Genomic DNA, 16,518 nt, shown 5'->3' on the forward strand with positions numbered 1-16,518 from the left:
CTCCCTACGAACTACTTTTTCTTTGATGTTTGATGCACCCAACACGGCCGTGTTGGTGCCCGTGTTGGGAACACGGCCATGTTCAACTTCCTCATGCTTGTACTTAGCTTGTTTCGGCAGCTTCGGCGTCCAATTACGCTCAAATTCTTCCCTTTATCATCCTTTGACTTCTTTTGGACCTAATGCACACAAACAGACGCATAGGGTGAGTGTTGGGACCAATTCACATCCAAATGTTCATAAAATCAATCTTAAAGACCCTATTTAGATGTGTGTATTTTACGCACATCATACTATTATGGAGTTGTTTTCTCTAATTCATAAATATACATGTTTTACAAGATTATTTTCTTACATCGAAAGATATACCTGTTTTACGGGGTTGTTTTCTCATATTATAAAATTAACCCATTTAAAGTGTTGTTTTCTCAAACTCACAAATATACCAAAATACAAGGTTATTTTCTCTTATTGAAACATATACCTGTATTACGGGATTGTTATCTAATATTTATAAATATACCCCACTTACAAGGTTGTTTTCTCATATTAAAATATTTACACTACTACGAGGCTGTTATCTTGGACTCGCAATTACACTACTTTTACGTAGTTGTTTTCTCAGATTCATAAATATACAAGTTCTACGAGGTTATTTTCTTATATTGATAAATATACTACTTTTACGGGGTCGTTTTCTCATATTAAATTATTAGCACTATTATGTGGTTGTTTTCTCCAATTCATAAATAAACACGTTTTATGGAGTTATTTTCTTATATTGACAAATATACCCCTTTTACGGGGTTGTTTTCTCATATTATAAAATTAATCCTGTTGAGGGGTTTTTCTTTCTCATACTTGAAAGAATACTAAGATTATGGGGTTATTTTCTTCGCTTGATAAATATCCCCGTATTACAAGGCTGTTTTTTAATATTTATAAATATACCCCTCTCACGGGGTTATTTTCTAATATTAAAAAATTCACCCCTTCTACGACGTTGTTTTCTTGGACTCACAATTACACTACTTTTACGGGATAGTTTTCTCAAATTCATAAATAAACACGTTTTACGGGGTTATTTTCTTATATTGATAAATACATATTTGTCAATATGAGTAAACAACCTCGTGAGTGAGGTAATTTGTCAATACTGGAAAACAACACCGTAAGAGGGGTATATCTTTCGACATGAGAAAACAATCCCAAAAAAGTGGAATATTTGTAAATATTTGAAAACAACCCTGTAAGAGGGGTATATTTGTCAATATTAGAAAAAACCCTATAAGTGGGGTATATCTTTCAATATAAGAAAAAAACCGGAATAAAGTGGTATATTTCTCAATATGAGAGAACAACCCCATAAGAGGGGTGTATTTATCAATATTAGAAAATAACCCCGTAAGAGGGGTATATCTTTCAACATGAGAAAACAACCCCAAAAAAGTGGTGTATTTTTTAATACGAGAAAACAACCCCGTAAGAGGGGTATATTTGACAATATTAGAAAACCACCCCGTAAGAGAGGTATATTTCTCAATATTACAAAACAACCCCGTAAGAGGGGTATATCTTTCAACATGAGAAAACAACCCTAAAAAAGTGGTATATTTTTTAATACGAGAAAACAACCCTATAAGAGGGGTATATTTGTCTATATTAGAAAATAACCCCGTAAGAGAGGTATATTTGTACCTATTAGAAAAAAACACTGTAAGAGAGGTATTTCTTTCAACATGAGAAAAGAACCCTAAAGAACTGGTATATTTGTCAATATGATAAAACAACCCCGTAAGACGGGTATCTCTTTCAACATGAGAAAACAACCCCAAAAAAGTGGTATATTTGTCAATATGAGAAAACAACCCCGTAAGAGGGGTATATTTGACAATATTAGAAAACCACCCCGTAAGAGAGGTATATTTCTCAATATTACAAAACAACCCCGTAAGAGGGGTATATCTTTCAACATGAGAAAACAACCCTAAAAAAGTGGTATATTTTTTAATACGAGAAAACAACCCTGTAAGAGGGGTATATCTTTCAACATGAGAAAATATCCCAAAAAGTGGTATATTTTTAATATGAGAAAACAACCCCGTAAGAAGGGTATATTTGTCAATATTAGAAAACAACCCCGTAAGAGAGATATATTGGTTAATATTAGAAAATAACCCGTAAGAGGGGTATATCTTTCAACATGAGAAAACAACCCAAAAAATGTGGTATATTTTTTAATACGAGAAAACAACCCCGTAAGAGGTGTATATTTGTAAATATTAGAAAACAACCCCGTAAGAGGGGTATATTTTTCAATATTAGAAAACAACCCCGTAAGAGGATTGTATTTGTCAATATTAGAAAACAATACCGTAAGAGAGGTATATCTTTCAACACGAGAAAACAATCCGAAAAATGTGGTATATTTGTTAATATGAGAAAACAACCCCGTAAGAGGAGTATATTTGTCAATATCAGAAAACAACCCCGTAAGAGGGGTATATCTTTCAACATGAGAAAACAACCCCAAAAAGTGGTGTATTTTTTAATACGAGAAAACAACCCCGTAAGAGAGGTATATTTGTCAATATTAGAAAACAACCCTTTAAGGGAGGTATATCTTTCAAACATGAGAAAACAACTCCATAAAAGTGGTATAGTTGTAAACATGAGAAAATAATCCCATAACAGTGGTATATTTGTCAATATTGGAAAATAACCCTGTTAGAGGGGTATATCTTTCAACATGAGAAAACAACCCGAAAAAAGTGGTTTATTTTTTAATACGAGAAAAGAACCCCGTAAGAGGGGTATATTTATCAATATTTGAAAACAACCCCATAAGAGAGGTATATTTGTCAATATTAAAAAATAAACCCGTAAGAGGGGTATTTCTTTCAAAATGAGAAAACAACCCTAAAAATGTGGTATATTTTTTAATACGAGAAAACAACCTTGTAAGAGGGGTATATTTGTCTATATTAGAAAACAACCCCGTAAGAGAGGTATATTTGTACCTATTAGAAAAAAACACTGTAAGAGAGGTATTTCTTTCAACATGAGAAAAGAACCCCAAAGAAGTGGTATATTTGTCAATATGATAAAACAACCCCGTAAGACGGGTATCTCTTTCAACATGAGAAAACAACCCCAAAAAAGTGGTATATTTGTCAATATGAGAAAACAACCCCGTAAGAGAGGTATATTTGCCAATATTAGAAAACAACCTCGTTAGAGCGGTAAGTTTGTCAATATTAGAAAACAACCCTGTAAGAGGGCATATCTTTCAACATGAGAAAACAACCCCAAAAAAGTGGTATATTTGTCAATTTGAGAATACAACCCCGTAAGAGGGGTATATCTTTCAACATGAGAAAGCAACCCCAAAAAAGTGGTATATTTGTCAATTTGAGTAAACAACCCTGTAAGAGGGGTATATTTCAATATTAGAAAACAACCCCGTAAGAGGGGTATATCTTTCAACATGAGAAAACAACCCCAAACAAGTGCTACATTTGTCAATATGAGAACACAACCCCGTAAAAGGTCTATGTTTGTCAATATTAGAAAACAACCCCATCAGAGGGATATATTTATCAATATTAGAAAACAACCAAGTAAGAGGGGTATATCTTTCAAAATGAGAAAACAACCCCAAAAAAGTGATATATTTGTCAATTTGAGAAAACAACCCCGTAAGAGGGGTATATTTATGAATATTAGAAAACAAACCCGTAAGAGGAGCATATCTTTCAACATCAGAAAACAACCCCAAAAAAGTGGAATATTTGTCAACATTAGAAAACAAACCCTGTAAGCGGGGTATATTTGTCAATATTAGAAAACAACCCGTAAGAGGGATATATCTTCCAACATGAGATAACAGCCCCAAAAAAGTGGTACATGGTTTAATATGAGAAAACAACCCCATTAGAGGGGTATATTTGTCAATATTAGAAAACAACCCCGTAAGAGGGGTATATCTTTCAACATGAGAAAACAACCCCAAAAATGTAGTATATTTGTCAATATGAGAAAACAACTCCGTAAGAGGGGTATATTTGTCAATATTAAAAAAACCCCGTAACAGGGGTATATTAGTCATTATTAGAAAACAACCCCGTAAGAGGGGTATATCTTTCAACATAAGAAAACAACCCCAAATATGTGGTATATTTGTCAATTTGAAAAGACAACCTCGTGAGAGGGGTCTATTTGTCAATATTAGAAAACAACCCTCTAAGAGGGGTGTATTTGTCAATATTAGAAAATAACCACGAAAGAGGGATATAACTTTCAACATGAAGAAAACAACCCCAAAAAAGTGGTATATTTGTCGATATGAGAAAACAACCCCGTAAGAGGGGTATATTTATCAATTTGAGAAAACAACCCCGTAAGAGGTGTATATTTGTCAATATTAGAAAACAAACCCGTTAGAGGGGCATATTTGTCAATATTAGAAAACAACCCCGTAAATAGGGTATATTTGTCAATATTACAAAACAACCCCGTAGGAGGGGTATATCTTTCAACATGAGGAAACAACAACCAAAAATGTGGTATATTTGTCAATATGAGAAAACAACCCCGTAAGAGGGATATATTTGTCAATATTAAAAAACAACCCAGTAAAAGGGGTATATTTGTCAATATTAGAAAACAACCCTATAAGAGGGGTCCATTTGTCAATATTAGAAAACAACCCCGTAAGAGGGTGTATCTTTCAACATGAGACAACAAACCAAAAAATGTGGTATATTTGTCAATTTGAGAAAACAACCACGTAAGAGGGTATACCTTTCAACATGACAAAACAACCCAAAAAATGTGGTATATTTGTCAATATGAGAAAACAACCCCGTAAAAGGGGTATATCTTTCAACATGAGAAAACAACCCTAGAAAGGTGGTATATTTGTCAATATGAGAAAACAACCCTGTAAGAGGGGTATATTTATCAATATTAGCAAACAACCCCGTAGGAGGGGTATATCTTTCAACATGCGAAAATAACCCCAAAAAGGTGGTATATTTGTTAATATGAGAGAACAACCCCGTAAGAGGGGTATATTTGTCAATATTAGAAAACAACCCCGTAAGAATAGTATATTTGTCAATATTAGAAAACAACCCTTTAAGAGGGGTGTATTTGTCAATATTAGAAAATAACCACGAAAGAGGGATATAACTTTCGACATGAAGAAAACAACCCCAGAAAAGTGGTATATTTGTCGATATGAGAAAACAACCCCGTAAGAGGGGTATATTTATCAATTTGAGAAAACAACCCCGTAAGAGGTGTATATTTGTCAATATTAGAAAACAAACCCGTTAGAGGGGCATATTTGTCAATATTAGAAAACAACCCCGTAAGAGGGGTATATCTTTCAAAATAAGAAATCAACCCCAAAAGTGGTATATTTTCATTATGAGAAAACAACCCCATAAGAGAGGTATATTTGTCAATATTAGAAAACAAACTTGTAAGAGGGGTATATTTTTCAACTTGAGAAAACTACCCCGTAAGAGGTGTATATTTGTCAATATTAGAAAACAAACCCGTTAGAGGGGCATATTTGTCAATATTACAAAACAACCCTGTAAGAGGGGTATATCTTTCAAAATAAGAAAACAACCCCAAAAAAGTGGTATATTAGTAAATATGAGAAAATAATCCCATAAGAGAGGTATATTTGTCAATATTAAAAAACAAACCTGTAAGAGGGATATATTTTTCAATTGAGAAAACAACCCCGTAAGAGGTGTATATTTGTCCATATTAGAAAACAAACCCGTTAGAAGGGCATATTTGTCAATATTAGAAAATAACCCCGTAAAAGGGGTATATCTTTCAAAATAAGAAAACAACCCCAAAAAAGTGGTATATTTGTACATATGGGAAAACAACCTCGTAAGAGGGGTAGATTTGTCAATATGAGAAAACAACAACATAAGAGGAGTATATTTGTAATTATTAGAAGATAACCCCGTGAAAGGCATATATCTTTCAACATGAGAAAATAACCCCAAAAAAGTTGTATATTTGTCGATATAAGAAAACAATCCCGTAAGAGGGGTATATTTGTCAATCTTAGAAAACATCCCCGTAAGAGGGTATATTTATAAATATTGTAAAATAACACCGTAATAATGGTATATCTTTCAAAATGAGAAAGCAGCCTGAGAAAAGTGGTATATTTGTCAATTTGTGAAAACAACCCTGTAAGAGGAGTATATTTGTCAATATTAGAAAAAAATCCTGTAGGAGGGGTATATTTGTCAATATTAGAAAGCAACCACGAAAGAGGGATATATCTCTCAACATGAGAGAACAACCCTAAAAAAGTGCTATATTTGTCAATATGAGAAAACAACCCCGTAAGAGGGGTATATTTTCAATATGAGAAAGCAACCCTAGAAAAGTGGTATATTTGTCAATATAAGAAAACAATCCCGTAAGAGGAGTATATTTTCATTATGAGAAAACAACCTCGTAAGATTGCTATATTTGTCAATATTAGAAAACAACCCCGTAAGAGGGGTATATATTTCAACATGAGAAAACAACCACAAAAAAGTATTATATTTGACAATATGAGAAAACAACCCCGTAAGACGGGCATATTTGTCAATATTAGAAAATAACCCCGTAAGAAGGGTATATTTGTCAATATTAGAAAACAACCCCGTAAGAGGGATATATCTTTCAACATGAGATAACAACCCCAAAAAAGTGGTATATGGTTTAATATGAGAAAATAACCCCATAGGAGGGGTATATCTTTCAACATGAGAAAATAACCCCAAAAATGTAGTATATTTGTCAATATGAGAAAACAACTCCGTAAGAGGGGTATATTTGTCAATATTAAAAAAAACTCGTAACAGGGGTACATTTGTCAATATTAGAAAACAACCCCGTAAGAGGGGTATATCTTTCAACATGAGAAAACAACCCCAAATTATGTGGTATATTTGTCAATTTGAAAAGACAACCCCGTCAGAGGGGTCTATTTGTCAATATTAGAAAACAACCACATACGAGGAGGATATCTTTCAACACAAGAAAACAACCATAAAAATGTGGTATATTTGTCAATTTGAGAAACAACACCGTAAGAAGGGTCTATTTGTCAATATTAGAAAACAACCCCGTAAGAGGGGTATATCTTTCAACATGAGAAAACAACCCCAACAATGCGGTATATTTGTCAATATGAGAAAACAACCCTGTAAGATGGGAATATTTGTCAATATCAGAAAACAACCCCGTAAAAGGGGTATATTTGTCAATATTAGAAATTAACCCCGTAAGAGGGGTATATCTTTCAACATGAGGAAACAACCCCAAAAATGTGGTATATTTGTCAATATGAGAAAACATCCTTGTAAGAGGGATATATTTGCCAATATTGAAAAACAACCCAGTAAAGGGTATATTCGTCAATATTAGAAAACAACCCCGTAAGAGGGGTCCATTTGTAAATATTAGAAAACAACCCCATAAGAGGGGTATATCTTTCAACATGAGAAAACAACCCAAAAAATGTGGTATATTTGTCAATTTGGGAAAACAAGCTCGTAAGAGGGGTATATTTTTCAACATGAGAAAACAACCCAAAAAATGTGGCATATTTGTCAATATGAGAAAACATCCTTGTAAGAGGGATATATTTGCCAATATTGAAAAACAACCCAGTAAAAGGGGTATATTCGTCAATATTAGAAAACAACCCCGTAAGAGGGGTCCATTTGTAAATATTAGAAAACAACCCCATAAGAGGGGTATATCTTTCAACATGAGAAAACAACCCAAAAAATGTGGTATATTTGTCAATTTGGGAAAACAAGCTCGTAAGAGGGGTATATTTTTCAACATGAGAAAACAACCCAAAAAATGTGGTATATTTGTCAATATGAGAAAACAACCCCATAAAAGGGGCACATTTGTCAATATTAGAAAACAACCCCGTAAGAGGGGTATATTGATCAATATTAGAAAATAACCCCGTAAGAGGGATATATCTTTCAACATGAGATAATAACCCCAAAAAAGTTGTACATGGTTTAATATGAGAAAACAACCCCATAAGAGGGGTATATTTGTCGATATTAGAAAACAACCCCGTAAGAGGGGTATATCTTTCAACATGAGAAAACAACCCCAAAAAGTAGTATATTTGTCAATATAAGAAAACAACCCCGGAAGAGGGGTATATTTGTCAATATTAAAAAATCCCGTAACAGTGGCATATTTGTCAATATTAGAAACAACCCCGTAAGAAGGGTATATCTTTCAACATGAGAAAACAACCCCAAATATGTAATATATTTGTCAATTTGAAAAGACAACCCCGTGAGAGGGGTCTATTTGTCAATATTAGAAAACAACCCCGTAAGAGGGGGATATCTTTCAACACAAGAAAATAACCCCAATAATGTGGTATATTTGTCCATTTGGGAATACAACCCCGTAAGTGGAATCTATTTGTCAATATTAGAAAACAACCCCGTAAGAGGGGTATATCTTTCAACATGAGAAAACAACCCCAACAATGCGGTATATTTGTCAATATGAGAAAACAACCCAATAAGATAAGAATATTTGTCAATATCAGAAAACAACCCCGTAAAAGGGGTATATTTGTCAATATTAGAAAACAACCCCGTAAGAGGGGTATATCTTTCAACATGAGGAAACAACCCCAAAAATGTGGTGTATTTGTCAATATGAGAAAATAACCCTGTAAGAGGGATATATTTGCCAATATTGAAAAACAACCCAGTAAAAGGGGTATATTCATCAATATTAGAAAACAACCCCGTGAGAGGGGTCCATTTGTAAATATTAGAAAACAACCCCATAAGAGGGGTATATCTTTCAACATGAGAAAACAACCCAAAAAATATGGTATATTTGTCAATTTGAGAAAATAATCCTGTAAGAGGAGTATATTTATCAATATGAAAGAACAACCATGTAAGATTGGTATATTTGTCAATATTAGAAAACAAGCCGGAAAGAGGGGTATATCTTTCAACATGAGAAAACAACCCCAAAAAAGTGGTTTATCTTTTAATACGAGAAAACAACCCGTGATAGGGGTCTATTTGTCAATATAAGAAAACGACCCTGTAAGAGGGGTCTATTTGTCAATATTAGAACACAACCCCGTAAGAGGGGCATTTCTTTCAAAATGAGAAAACAACCCCAAAAAAGTGGTACATTTGTCAATATGAGAAGACATCCCCATAAGAGTGGTATATTTGTCAGTATGGGAAAACAACCCCAAAAAAGTGGTAGATGTGTCAATATGAGAAAACAACTACATAAGAGGGGTATATTTGTCAATTTGAAAAAAAATCCCGTAAGAGGGGTATATCTTTCAATATGAGAAACCAACCCCAAAGAAGTGGTATATTTGTCGATATGAGAAAACAACTCTGTAAGAGGGTATATTTGTCAATATTAAAAAATAACCACGTAAGAGGGATATATCTTTCAACATGAGAAAACAACCCTAGAAAAGTGGTATATTTGTCAATATGAGAAAATAACCCTGTAACATAGCGGAATATTTATCAATATTACAAAAGAACCCCGTCGAGGGGTATATCATTCAGCATGAGAAAACAACCCAAAAAAGTGGTATATTTGTCAATTTGAGAGCAACCTTGTAAGAGGGGTATATTGTCAATATGAGAAAACATCCCGTAAGAGGGGCGCGTTTTCTCAATATTAGAAAATAGCCCAGTAAGACGAGTTTATTTGATAATATTGTAAAACAATTCTGTAAGAGGGGTATATTTGTCAATATTAGAGAACAACCACGTAACAGGGATATATCTTTCAACATGAGAAGACAACCCCATAAAAGTGGTATATTTATCAATATGAGAAAACAACCCCGTAAGAGGGGTACGTTTGTCAATATGAGAAAATAACCCCGTAAGAGGGGTATATTTGTCAACATTAGAAAACAACACCGTAAGAGGGGTATATCTTTCAAAATGAGAAAATAACCCCAAAAAGTGTTATATTTGTCAATATGACGACACAACCACATAAGAGGGCTACATTTGTCAGTATTAGAAAACAACTCCGTAAGAGGGGTATATCTTTCAACATGAGAAAACAACCCCAAAAAAGTGGTATATTTGTCAATATGAGAAAACAACCCCGTAAGAGAGGTGTATTTGTCAATATTAGAAAACAACCTCGATAGAGGGGATATATCTTTCAACATGAGAAAACAACCCCAGAAAAGTGGTATATTTGTCAATATTAGAAAACAACCCCGCAAAAAGGGTATATCTTTCAACATGAGAAAACAACCACAAAAAGTGGTATATCTTTCGACATGAGAAAACAACCCCGTAAGAGGGGTATATTTGTCAACATGACAAAACAATCCCAAAAAATCTTATATTTGTCAATATGAGGAAACAACGCTAAAAAAGTGGTATATTTGTCAATATGAGAAATCAACCCCGTAAGAGGGGTATATTTCTTATTATTTGAAAACAACCCCGTAAGAAGAGTATATTTGTCAATATTAGAAAACAATCCCGTATGAGGGGTATGTCTGTCAATATTAGAAAACAACCCGTAAGAGGTGTATATCTTTCAACATTAGAAAACAAGCCAAAAAATTGGTATATTTGTCAATATGATAAAACAACCCCGTAAGAGAGGTATATTTGTCAATATTAGAAAACAACCCCATAAAAGGGGGTATATCTTTCAACATTAGAAAACAATCCTAAAAAAGTGGTATATTTGTCAATATGAGAAAACAATCCCGGAAGAGAGGTATATTTGTCAATATTAGAAAACAACCCCGTAAGAGAGGTTATATTTGTCAATATTAGAAAACAACCCCGTAAAGAGGATATATTTGTCAACATTAGAAAACAACCCCGTAAGAGAGGTATATCTTTCAATATGAGAAAACAACCCCAAAAAAGTGGTATATTTGTCAATATGAGAAAACAACCCTGTAACAGAGGTATATTTGTCAATATTAGAAAACAAACCCGTAAGAGGGGTATATCTTTCAACATGAGAAAACAACCCCAAAAAAGTAGTATATTTGTCAATATGAGAAAACAACCCCGTAAGAGAGGTGTATTTGTCAATATTACAAAACAACCCCGTAAGAGGGGGTATATCTTTCAACATGAGAAAACAACCCCAAAAAAGTGGTATATTTTTTAATTTTAGAAAATAAACCTGTAAGAGAGGAATATTTGTCAATATTAGAAAACAACCCCGTAAGAAGGGTATATCTTTCAACATGAGAAAACAATCCTAAAAAGGTGGTATATTTGTCAATATGAGAAAACAATCCCGTAACACAAATATATTTGTCAATATTATAAAACAACCCCGTAAGAGGAATATATTGGTCAACATTATAAAACAAACCCGTTAGAGGTGTATATCTTTCAAAATGAAAAAACAACCCCAAAAAAGTGGTATATTTGTCAGTTTTAGAAAATAACCCCGTAAGAGGGGTATATTTGTCAATATTAAAACAACCCCGTAAGAGGGGTATATCTTTCAACATGAGAAAACAATCCTAAAAAAATTGTATATTTGTCAATATAAGAAAATAACCACGTAAGAGAGGTATATTTGTTAATATCATTAAACAACCCCCTTAGAGGGGTATATCTTTCAACATGAGAAAACAACGCCAAAACAGTGTTATATATTTCAAAATGAAAACAACACCAAAAAAGTGGTATATCTTTCAACATGAGAAAACAACCCCGTAAGAGGTGTATATTTTTCAATATTAGAAAACAACCTCGTATGAGAGGTATGTTTGTCAATATTAGAAAACAACCCCGTAACAGGCATATATTTGTCAACATGAGAAAACAACCCAAAAAAATGTGATATTTGTCAATATCAGGAAACAATGCTAAAAAAGTGGTATATTTATCAATATGAGAAATCAACCCCATAAGAGGGGTATGTTAGTTAATATTAGAAAAGAACCCCGTAAGAGGAGTATATTTGTCAATATTAGTAAACAAGCCCATATGAGGGGTATATCTGTTAATATTAAAAAATAACCCCGTAAGAGGTGTATATCTTTCAACATCAGAAAAAAAAGCCCAAAAAAGTGGTATATTTTTCAATATGATAAAACAACCCCGTAAGAGAGGTATATTTGTCAATATTAGAAAACAACTCCGTAAGAGGAGGTAAATCTTTCAATATGAGAAAACAATCCTAAAAAAGTGGTGTATTTGTCAATATGAGAAAATAATCCCGGAAGAGGTATATTTGTCAATATTACAAAACAACCCCATAAGGGGGATATATTTGTCAACATTAGAAAATAAACCCGTAAGAGGGGTATATCTTTCAACATGAGAAAACAACCCCAAAAAAGTGGTATATTTGTCACTATGAGAAAAAAACCCCGTAAGTGAGGTGTATTTGTCAATATTAGAAAATAACCCCGTAAAAGGGGTATATCTTTCAAAATGTGAAAACAACGCTAACAAAGTGGTATATCTTTTAACATGAGAAAACAACCCCATAAGATGGGGTATATTTATAAATATTATAAAACAACTCCGTAAGAAGGGTATATCTTTCAACATGAAAAAACAACCCCAAAAAAGTGGTATATTTGTCAATTTGAGAACACAACCCTGTAAGAGGAGTATACTTATCAATATTAGAAAACAACCTTGCAAGAGAGATAGATATGTCAATATTAGAAAACAACCCCGTAAGAGAAATATATTTGTCAACATTAGAAAACAACCCCGTTAGAGGGGTATATCTTTCAAAATGAGAAAATAACCCCAAAAAAGTGTTATATTTGTCAATATGAGAAAACAACCTTATAAGAGGGGTATATTTGTCAATATTAGAAAATAACTCTGTAAGAGGGATATATTTGTCAATATTAAAAAATAACCCTATATGAGGAATATATTTATCAACATTAGAAAACAACCCCGTTAGAGGGGTATATCTTTCAAAATTAGAAAACAACCTCAAAAAAGTGCTATATTTGTCAATTTAAGAAAATAACCTCGTAAGACAGGTATATTTGTCAATATTAGAAAACAACCCCGTAAGAGGGATATATGTGTCAACATTAGAAAACAACTCCGTTGGAGGGGTATATCTTTCAACATGAGAAAACCACCACAACAAAGTGGTATATTTGTCAATATGAGAGAACAAACCCGTAAGAAGAGTATATTTGTCAATATTAGAAAACAACCCTCTAAGAAGGGTATATTTGTCAATATTAGAAAACAACCCAAGAAAAGTGTTATATTTGTCAATATAAGAAAACAACCCCGTAAGAGGGGTATATTTGTCAATATTAGAAAACAACCCCGTAAGAGGGTTATAACTTTCAACATGAGAAAACAACCCCAAAAAGTGGTATATTTATCAATATGAGAAAACAACCCTATAAGAGGTGTATATTTTTCAATATTAGAAAATAACCCTGTTAGAGGGGTGTATCTTTCAACATGAGAAAATAATCCTAAAAAAGTGGTATGTTTGTCAATATTAAAAAACAACCCCAAAAAAGTGGTAGACTTGTCAATATGAGAAAACAACCCTGTAAGAGGGGTATATTCGTCAATATTAGAAAACAACCCCGTAAGAGGGGTATATCTTTCAAAATAATAAAACAACCCTAAAAAAGTATTACATTTGTCAATATGAGAAAACAACTAGTAAAGGTGGTGGGTTGTCAATATAGAAAACAATAACCAATGGAGGGTGTATTTGTCGATATTAGAAAAACACCTCAGACGAGGGGTATATTTGTCAATGTTAGGAAACAACCTGTAAGGAGAATTGTATTGTCAAAATGAAGACAAACTAATAAGTGGGTATGTCTTTCTCAACTTGAGAAAATAACCCCAAAAAAGTGGCATATTTGTCAATATGAGAAAATTACCCTATAAGAGGGGTTTATTTGACAATATTAGAAAATAAATTCGTAAGAGGGGTATATCTTTCAACATTAGAAAACAACTCTAAAAACGTGGTATGTTTGTCAATATGAGAAAACAACCCCGTAAGAGGGTATATTTGTTAATATTAGAAAATAACCCCGTAAGAGGGATATATTTATTAATATTACAAAAAAATCCCGTAAGAGGGGTATATTTGACAATATAAGAAAACAACCCCGTAAGAGAGGTTTATTTGTCAATATTAGAAAACAACCTCAGAAGAGGAGTATATTTATCAATATTAGAAAATAACCCCTTAAAAAGGGTATATTTGTTAATATTAGGAAACAACCTCGTAAGAGGGGTATATCTTTTCAACATGAGAAAACAACCCCAAAAAAAAGGTATATTTGTCAACTTGAAAAAACAACCCCGTAAGAGGGATATATTTATCAACATTAGAAATCAACGCCAAAGAAGTGATATATTTTTCAATATGAGGAAACAACCCCATAAGAGGGGTGTACTTGTCAATATGAGAAAACTACCTCGTAAGAGGGGTAGATTTGTCAATAGGAGAAAAAAAACAACAACATAAGAGGAGTATTTATGTAATTATTAGAAGACAACCCCATAGAATGCGTATATCTTTCAACATGAGAAAAACCAAGCTAAAGGTTGTATGTTTGTCAATGTGGGAGAATAACCAGTAAGAGGAGGGTATGTTGTCAATAGAAAGTACTCAATAAGAGGGGTATGTCTTTCGACATGAGAAAATAATCCCGAAAAAGTAGTATATTTGTCAATATGAGAAAATAACCCTGTAGAGGGGTATATTTGTCAATATTAGAAAATAACCCTATAAGAGGGGTATATCTTTTAAAATCAGAAAACAACCCCCTAAGACGGGTATATCTTTCAACATGAGAAAATAACTACAAAAATGTGCTACATTTGTGAATTTGAGAAAACAACCCCGTAAGAGGGGTATATTTGTCAATATTAGAGAACAACCCCGTAAGAAGGGTATATCTTTCAACATGAGAAAACATCCCTAGAAAAGTTGTATATTTGTCAATATGAGAAAACAACCTTGTAAGAGGGGTATAGTTGTCAATATTAGAAAACAACCCCTAAGAGGGGTATATCTTTCAAAATGAGAAAACAACCCCGTAAGAGGTGTATATCTTTCAACATTAGAAATCAACCCCAAAAAGTGGTATATTTTTCAATATGAGAAAACAACCCCGTAAGAAGGGTATATTTGTCAATACTAGAAAACAACCCCGTAAGAGGGGTATATCTTTCAACATGAGAAAACAATCCCAAAAACGTGGTATATTTGTCAATATGAGAAAACAACACCGTAACAGTGGTATATTTGTCAATATTAGAAAACAACCCCGTAAGAGAGGTATATCTGTCAATATAAGAAAACAACCCCGTAAGAGGTGTATATCTTTCAAAATCAGAAAACAACTCCAAAAAATTGGTATATCTGTGAATATCAGAAAACAACCACGTAAGAGGGGTGTATTTGTCAATATTAAAAAATAGCCCCGTAAGAGGGCTATATCTTTCAACATTGGAAAACAACCCTAAAAAAGTGATATATTTTTCAATATGAGAAAACAAATCCCGTAAGACGGGTAAATTGTAAATATTATAAAACAACCCCGTAAGAGGGGTATATTTGTCAATATTAGAACACAACCTCGTAAGAGGGGTATATTTGTAAATTTGAGAAAACAACCCCGTAAGAGGGGTATATTTGTCAATATTAAAGAACAACCACGTAAGAAGTGTATATGTTTCAACATGAGAAAACAACCACAAAAAAGTGGTACATTTGTCAATATGAGAAAACAACCCCGTAAGAAGGGTATATCTTTCAATATGAGAAAACAACCCCAAAAAAGTAGTATATTTTTTAATTCGAGAAAACAACCCCGTAAGAGGGGTAATATCTTTCAAAATGAGACCACAACCCCAAAATAGTGGTATATTTGTTAATATGAGAAAACAACCTCGTAGAAGAGGTATATTTGTCAATATTAGAAAACAACCCCGTAAGAGGGGTATATCTTTTAAAACGAGAAAACAACCCCGTAAGGGGTATATCTTTAAAACGAGAAAACAACCCCGTAAGAGGGGTATATTTGTCAATATTAGAAAATAATTCCGTAAGAGGGGTATATTTGTTAATATTAGAAAACAACCCCATAAGAGGGGTATATCTTTCAAAATGAGAAAACAACCCCGTAAGATAGGTATATCTTTCAACATGAGAAAACAACCCTAAAAAAAGTGTTATATTTGTCAATATGAGAAAAGAACCCCGTAAGAGGGGTATATCTTTCAACATGAGAAAACAACCCCAAGAAAGTAGTATATTTGTCAATATAAGAAAACAATCCTGTAAGGAGGGTATATTAGTTAATAATAGAAAAGAACCCCATAAGAGGGGTATATCTTTCAAAATGAGAAAACAACCCCGTAAGAGGGGTATCTTTTAACATGAGAAATCAACCCCAAAAAAGTGGTATATTTTTCAATATTAAAA

Source organism: Ricinus communis, chromosome 3 (genome assembly GCF_019578655.1).
Source record: "Ricinus communis isolate WT05 ecotype wild-type chromosome 3, ASM1957865v1, whole genome shotgun sequence".
In the NCBI taxonomy this organism is placed as follows: domain Eukaryota; kingdom Viridiplantae; phylum Streptophyta; class Magnoliopsida; order Malpighiales; family Euphorbiaceae; genus Ricinus; species Ricinus communis.